At 40.1% G+C, this 8,082-nt stretch overlaps 2 long non-coding RNA genes across 2 annotated transcripts; both read left to right on the forward strand.

The window, feature by feature from the left end:
- Positions 1-860: 860 nt before the first annotated feature.
- LOC143138400 (uncharacterized) lies at positions 861-2,595 on the forward strand. Its single transcript, XR_012990196.1, has 3 exons — positions 861-1,028; positions 1,767-1,826; positions 2,414-2,595. It is a non-coding gene; the product is annotated as an uncharacterized LOC143138400 (long non-coding RNA).
- A 3,899-nt stretch (positions 2,596-6,494) lies between these two features.
- Positions 6,495-7,181, forward strand: LOC143138401 (uncharacterized). The gene is made up of 3 exons (XR_012990197.1): positions 6,495-6,579; positions 6,670-6,726; positions 6,811-7,181. It is a non-coding gene; the product is annotated as an uncharacterized LOC143138401 (long non-coding RNA).
- Positions 7,182-8,082: the final 901 nt, after the last annotated feature.

Raw genomic sequence — 8,082 nt, forward strand, 5'->3', positions numbered from 1 at the left:
ACCAAGAGGCAACGTTATCAAAATTACCAAGCCACTACGTTGTGGCAACGTCATTTGTTTACTTAATGGCAACTTCCTGTAGGCAACGTTGTGGCAACGTCACTTACACTACCAAGAGGCAACGTTATCAAAATTACCAAGCCACTACGTCGTGGCAACGTAATTTGCAATTACACAACGTTGCCAGAAAGTAATGTCGCCATGACCAAATGGCAACTTATAGGCAACGTTGCCATTTGGTCGTGTGTTAGCTGGGGTCCATCTATTTTGTTTCCAGTTTAAACATAGGCCTACTGTATTTTCAAGTAGACTTACAGTTCGGAGGAAACAGTGATGGAAAGTAAACTTTCTGTTATGTTGTAGATTAAAAATCCATTGTAAAGTCTTTCTGTCAAACTTGTTGTAGATCTGCCCAGTGAATGGACATGATCTGTAGGTAGCCCATGTATTGTATGTAGCCCTACATAGGCTAATATTATTGCCGTTTAATTTGAGCGGTGTGATATTCAAATATTTTTTTTTCTTATACGACCTGTAGTATTTAAAAGTGAACTAGTGGTTCGAAATTGAGCACAATATAGTGACCAATCTTGCTGGTTTACGTTGGCATGTTCTGATTGTAGTCAAGGGCCATAGTGGCATGATCAGTCCAAAATGGCGAAAGCGCGACAGCAGCGCCAACTAGCGATTGTTGTCAAAACTGCAACAGAGTTTCGCCTCTTGTTACTTCTATACTCTTTGGGGGTAGTAGTATAACTGTGCCAAGTTTCATGCTTTCTGCAAAAACTGAACGATTCCGGTGCTTAGCCGCTGTACTATAACTTTATTTGCAAGACAGATGGACTGTAGAGACCAGAAAATGCATACCTTTACGGTCCGTATAAGGTTACAGGTTTGTCCAAATTAAAGATACCATAAATTCTAGTCATGCCAGAGACGTTGGTCCTACAGAGCCAGAAGGACTCGTCATATGAGATAACAAGGACTGAAGCCAGTTGGATCTAAAGTGCCAAGTTATTCGTTATCAGGTGAGTCCCAAAGCATATTGTTAAATGATTCTGATGTAGCTTACTCTTTATGACCTTCGGTAGTCTTTGGAGAAGTTAAATTGATGGCTTAGCAATCTTTTAAGAGTTTGTTTTTATTCTTGCTAGTACAAGCTAGCAATGCCAGATCACGTTAGCTAATTTAGCTAACGTTAACGTCATATACGTCGACCAGATCCCTATCAAGAAGAAAACTACATTAGCCTGCTTTGTGTTTGTGGGATTATTGACAAGCGATGGCTAGCACTAACGTTAGACAAACTATGATGGAAGAAAGTGTGTTCTTTATTAAGCAACGTTTGCCTAAAGTTCACCAATGTTCTTTAATATTATGTGTGGTGTAGGCTAAGTTAACTCACAGAAAGGAGGATAGTGCTAGGCTAGTCACACTTCACATTCATTAGGCATGCTAATGACATTGCTGTTTTTTTATTTAATCGTGGAGACATCTTTTAAAATGAGTCTACAGGACAAATTACATGCATTTTATGAAGTAGAACGTTTTTTTCCACCATTGATATTAGAGGGGGAATTAAACCTGGTGTTCTACTAAGTTAGTGCTATGAAGCTTAGGCTACATGATTGATATTATGCCTTGGTTTGTGCGATAGATTTAGTTTTTTTTTAATTATTTGTGTTTGACAGAGCATTCAAGTTCATTTCATGGTAGTGTTTGTAATTTACCTAGTTTTAATCTGTAGCCTAACTATGTTAATACAGGTGTTCCTGGACAGTTTTGAAACCGAGATGTCTGAACGCCTAAAATAATCAGCAGTAAAGGTAAATATTCTTCATCCAGGACCTTATGCCATTACTCTTAAAGCATTACTCAAGCCAAAATGCAACCTAGGGTCTTTTTGTGAATGTACCTGAGTCAAACTTTAGTTTGAAAGCATAATTAAGTCAGAAGCGCCACCATTAAGCTTGACTGTATTGTCGTTTCTGGGTCAAATGCCATTTTGAATGGGAGTCGTAGGGGCAGAACTATTTTGATACATGATGATTTTGATTAATGCATCAAAATAGTAGGCTAGTGCCCCTACGACTCCCATTTAAAATGCCATTTGACCCGAAAACGATAATACGGTTGTATTGGAAACAAAGGAATCTAAGGTAATCAAATGCAGAAAACAGGGTGGTTGCACTCATATCGGTGCCAAGGTGCACAACGCTTTAAGGAAAGACTACCTGGCCAGGTCTACCCATACCAGGATGGCAAACAGATGGTGTCAATACCTATTTGGCCCATAAAAAGTAAATGTCAAATAGGTACAGATAATCTGTATTAATCTCATCATTGCCAATGGATTTCTGTGTAAAATATTGTTTATCTTGTAAAATGTTTTCCATCTTCTTTCTGTTCACAGACAACAGAGACAAATTCTCTAATACCAAGGTCAATGCATTTGACTGCTGTCTAGCCCCAGGTTGCCACCGAAAACTTTATGCATCTTGGACTGGAAGATGGTGTGCTAGTAAGGAAGCTAGCTACCACAGCTTTTGCCACCACATCTCAGTATTGGGAGGGAAGTTCACTCACTGCACAACTCTACCAGCCTCTACCAACTCTACTGTACCTTTCCTCCTCAGCCATGATCCGTAACCACCATGGTTTTCTTTCTGGGCCAGAAGACTTTGCAAACAAATAAGCAATAAATGATCATGCATTACACATTTAGCCATGTTAGACTGTTAAGTTGTTGGCTGTAGGCTGGGTGTCCAGTAAACAATTTCAAGCTTAGAGGGCAAATTCTCTCACCTAGGAGGGTAAACAACTTTTGTTTTTCATGAAATCTGCATTTTGAATTGATGGTCTACCAATGAGGCTGTAGAGTATCGCGACACAATAGTGGCAAAAAGCACTTGCGCGATGAAACATGCATTCGGGTGTATTATATTATATATTATTTCACACACGTAGATATTAAATGTGTGCGCGCAAATTCTCTCTGCGCGTGCGCACTCAGAGGAAACTGCTCCTCAAGCATGGAAAAAAATGCTGCGAGCGAGGAGGAATCTGACCAGCGCTCCAAACAGCCACTCGAAAAATCTATGCATGTGAAATAATATAATACGGCCAAATGCATGTTTTATCGCGTTACCACATCCAACTTGAAAAGATATGCTCAAGAGATCCATAACTTTCAGAAAAATGTTTTACTTTTGTTATGGATGAATATTATGTTTTGTTTTCATTCATGTCAATAAAATGTTTTTCTCATAATCAAAGTGCAATTTGTCATGTAACAGAATAGGTAGGAGAGTACTAATAGTACAATTTTAAAGCACACTAATATTATACTTAAATTGCATGCCTTTATAATGCTTAAAGTATCTTAAGACTATACTTTTATTAACATAACTGCAAACTTTCAAGGCACTTATTGTAGTCAGGAAGTACATTTGAAGTTAATTTAAAATATTACAGAAGCATGCCAAATGAATAGAAATGAGGATAAGAGTGTATTCAAAATACACTACTACACTATTATTAGTTATATTGTAATGCCTTTTAAGTACATTTCCAATACACTTTGGATGTTACAAAATTGTACTGCGACTGTGTTTCGAATGCTCATAAAATATATTTTTGTGTAATGTACTTAAGAACACTTAAAGTTTGAGTGCAATTAGTGTGCTAAAATGGAACAACTTTTTTCAAAGTATAGTCAAGTTGGTATTAAGTTGCACTTAATACATAATTCAATACACTTAATTACACTTGGATTTGACGAAAAAAGTACAAACGGTACTTAGTACACTTTCAAAAAGTATACTTTTAATAGTTTTTTTTTTACCTGGGAATGTAGTACATTATGTCATATATTATAACTCAGGCCCACACAGAAATGAATTCCAGCAGCTGTTTTTATTATTAGGCTGTAATCTCCCTTTGCTGTCCAAACAGTCTACAGCAACATTTTCACTAAACGGACCGTACATATTTCTGACGGACCGGTAGCAGGGACGTTGATAGTATTTTGTGAGAGGTGGTGCTGATCATATTACGGGGGGTTCAGGGGAGTCTCCCCCGGGAAAATTGTGGAATTCTGGCTGTAAAATATACCCTTTTAACGCAGTTTGGAAGGGGCATACAAACTTTAACAGAGCAAGCAGGGCCCGTTTTCTGTCTGACTCAGGTGACGTGAACATTGGCTACCTGCATGATAAGGTTTTCACTTCACTGCTGCTTGACACTACCTTGCATGGAGACATATTTCACGTTAACAGTGGAGATGTTAGCAAAACTGTAGCGTTTGGTAAATGGAGATGCAGATCATCTCCCTAATTAATTTCTTTGCGCAACAGCCCACATTATGCGCTCACTCCAGCGAGACGAGTGAAATAAGTGTAGGCCTATCTGTCATCGGCATCGCCATAGGCTATTTGCTACGATATAAGCTACTGTTAGGCCTACAACAAGTCGCGATTTATTAGGCTATCCAATCGCTATGCTGTTTTCATTAACATTGCAGGAATCCACTTCATTCACCTACCCACACTTTCGCTAACACGCATACATATTGAATGACCACTCATAGCCTACCACTTCCACCTAATCTTATGCCTCTATGTTTTATGAATTAATCAGGAAAACATTTAGTTTATTTTTCTTTCGGTCTGCGGTTAAATCCGAGGGCCCCCATTGGCTGAGGGCCCCTGTGCACGTGCACACTTGGCACAAGCCATGATCCGTCCCTGGTGGGCGGGACTGTGATGCTCTATTTCACTTCAGTTCAATCAGACAGGCTCTCCCTTACACGTAGGCCTACCCCCACACCAGTAGGGGGAAGACCGTAAACGGGCTCTGTTTGAATTCCGTGATTCTTAAACAACGCTGGAAGAAGTCTTGAAATGGATTACACTCGTCAGGAATTCGATCTCACGAAAGTAAGTGAAATATGTTACAGTTTCATGATGTAGGCCTAGTGGTTGTAATGCAAGGTTTTGAGGTTTAACCTTAAGGCCTTTCACTTGTAGGGCTTTGTTATATTCCGATTCTGCCAAGTTTGTAATTTACCAGAGCACATTGCTCGTTCGTCTTTGTTTACTGCTGTTCTCAACATTGTATGTTTTGTGTCATCGTGTTAACCTGCTCGCGTTGATGTTACAAATAATAGCACTAGGCTACCGTTTCTTTTAATTAGTTTTAGTGTACAGTCAGTCCTTTTAGGCAAGTCTAGGCTAGTGGATATACTGTATGTAGCTGGATCTAGGCTACTGTGATGTAGGCTAGTAGTTAGCTGTAGTGGGTAGGCTATACTGTGATCAACCCCAAATGTATCCTAGTCTATCTTAAGTGGGTATTCTGAGATGGTGATGCTTTTTAAGTGGGTATAACCTACTGAACAGTCCTGCATATGTAGGCTACACTAGAGCCATAGAGATGGCTATAGATAATGTATACACTGTCGGCGGCCATCTTGTAACACAGTTTATCGGATAGACGATTCAAGTGAATAGACCTCTGAATTTTGCCTTCAAAAAGCTGAGATCCGGTAGCCTATCTTGCAATTTTTGCTATGGGAAAATAGCATGGGGAGAGAATTATTGCACTCTCCCGGGGACGAAGAAGTCTGAAATGCAGACATTTTGCTCAACACACTTTTGTCCTCTGCCTTCGAGTGGTAGGCTAACTGTGATCTTCGGTAGGCCTACGTTAAGACAACTTAGATTTTTGCTACCCCAGACCTAACTTGCAATGTAACTTGTCATAGGTATTAGGTTAAATTAACACCCTGATCTCCTTATAGGCAAAGATGGCAGTTTTGGTTCCTTTTTGTAGGCGAACTTCAGAGGTCTGTTGGGAAGCATACAGGAAGGGGCGGAATGTGTGTAGTAGGCTATACACAGCTGCCATACTAGCTTTACAAACTAAGCCCATGCATTTCTATGGGTGCTGTGTCTTCCCATTAAAAATTCTCTGGGCTACAATACAAAAATCAAGTCAAAAGCTGGGCCAAATATCCAGTCAAGAAAATCTGGTTGCGTACAGGTGACTGATTGCTGCAATACTATCAATAATAGTTTTCTCTGTATGGAAATACTGCTTTGTTCTACTACTGGCTCACAAAAACGTTGTTCTCTTAACGTAGATTCATACACCAAAGCTATGGAAAAATGTCAGCGGCTGATGGACACTTATAGCATTGAGGCGGAAGAAGATGCGAGCGTCCACAAAAGGCAGTGCAGGGTCACGTGATGGTAAGACCTCTTAAATACAGACTACATTATTTACACAATTCAAATATTCTTTTTGCAGTCAGCTTTTTGCAATTTTTTTAGGTCAGCAGATGTCACTGCCTCCACCACCTGCATGTGAGTTTTTCTTTTTAGCGATTGTTTAATGTAACAGCATAGGTTTATCTTTTGCAAATGTCATGTGCAAGAAACCTACCATAAATGAACTGACCAATATTCATATTTACTTTCTTTTTAGGTGAGTCAACACCACACAGGCAACCAGCTCATTGCCCAGAGCTGGATGGGTCTATTGTAACGCCTGCCACTTCATCTTGGGACCCAGTTGAAGGTTCAGTGTCTTTGAATTTTCCATTTCAAGTAAATACAATTTCATGACAAGGAACTTGAGAGTAACTAACTTTTTTTTTGTTGTAAACAGCACAAGTGAGTCATCACACAGAGGGAGGTGGCTTGGCCATGGAGACGGAAATAAGAGGTAAGAAGACTCACTTAATTTGTTATATATGCAAGTATATAATGTATTTAACAATTAAAACTAACACCATCCATTTTTCCATAGCAATAAGGACAACCATTACCGCATGGCACAGCGAATGGACGCATTTGAGGAGAAGATGGATGAGCTGCTCATGCTCTTAAGGAGCTCCCAGTCACCTCCCTCTGCTCCAGTCGATGACATATTGCTGTCGTCCTGCTCGACAGTCACTGAGCTGCAGGAGAGGAGGAACAAAATGCCCTCCCTCCAGCACTTGTACTCTGGGACCTAAGCGGGCAGAGACCATCACCAAAGACTCCACATATCCTGCACACACACTCTTTAACTTCCTCCCCTCTGGCAGGTGCTACAGATCCCTGCACACAAAAACAACCAGACACAAGAACAACTCTTTTCCCACTGCCGTCACTCTCCTGAACTGCAGATAAGTGGGGTCATCCCCATCCCCATTCAACTGCACATTACATACTTTATCATTCCAATATGTGTCTTGCACATAAGGTGACCAGACGTCCCGAAAAATTCGGGACAGTCCCGATATCCAAGCAGTTGTCCCGAATCCCGAATCCTGCCCTAATTGTCCCGAAAATTATACTCAATCAGAATACTGAGTAGTTATTTTTTGATAAACATTAAAAACTGTCCGTAGAGAGTCTGAGTCGACTGCATGCAGCCCCCGACGGCAGCTAAGTGTCTGGATGCAGCCCGGCTACTTTGTTTCTTTTTGCCGTTCTATAATTAGGCGCGAATATGCACTGATTTCGCGAAGCCGAGGACATTGTGCAGGCAGCGCAGCAGGCAGAGCCAGGGCGTGCAAAAAAATACACCGGAAGTTCGGCCTAATGTCCATGTCGTTTTAACATAATCTACTTAATCTAACAATTATTTTGTATTCTTACTTAATGACCCATAATTTTGGCAAGGCTTGTTATTAGCGTTAGGCTATTATCCTTATTCTGAAAGGTCTGATTTGCACTGTTACGCAGTCATTGTTTTTTTTTTTTTCCCCCACAATGACATTGAGTTCATGATTTCTCTGTTGTATTTTGAGGCAGACTTGATATTTGAATAAAAATGTGTTTTGCTACAGGTTTGAAAATTCGCTGTAAGCCTACCACCCCCCCCGCGATACAAAAAAAGCGTCCCGAATTTCAGCCAATCTCATCTGGTCACCCTACTGTACTTGCACACTACATTTGCACTATTACTTTGCACTCTACATCACACTCCATGTGTACTTATATTGGTATTATGTCTTATTTCTATTGTTGTTTTGTATATTGTGTTGGTATCTGCTACAATGTATATTGTTGTCTCTATTGTACAGTATGTCTG

The sequence above is a fragment of the Alosa pseudoharengus genome, unplaced genomic scaffold (genome assembly GCF_046254945.1).
Source record: "Alosa pseudoharengus isolate Yale_2024_CS ecotype anadromous, Long Island Sound unplaced genomic scaffold, YU_APseudo_1.1 YU_APseudo_1.1_scf_21, whole genome shotgun sequence".
Taxonomy (NCBI): domain Eukaryota; kingdom Metazoa; phylum Chordata; class Actinopteri; order Clupeiformes; family Clupeidae; genus Alosa; species Alosa pseudoharengus.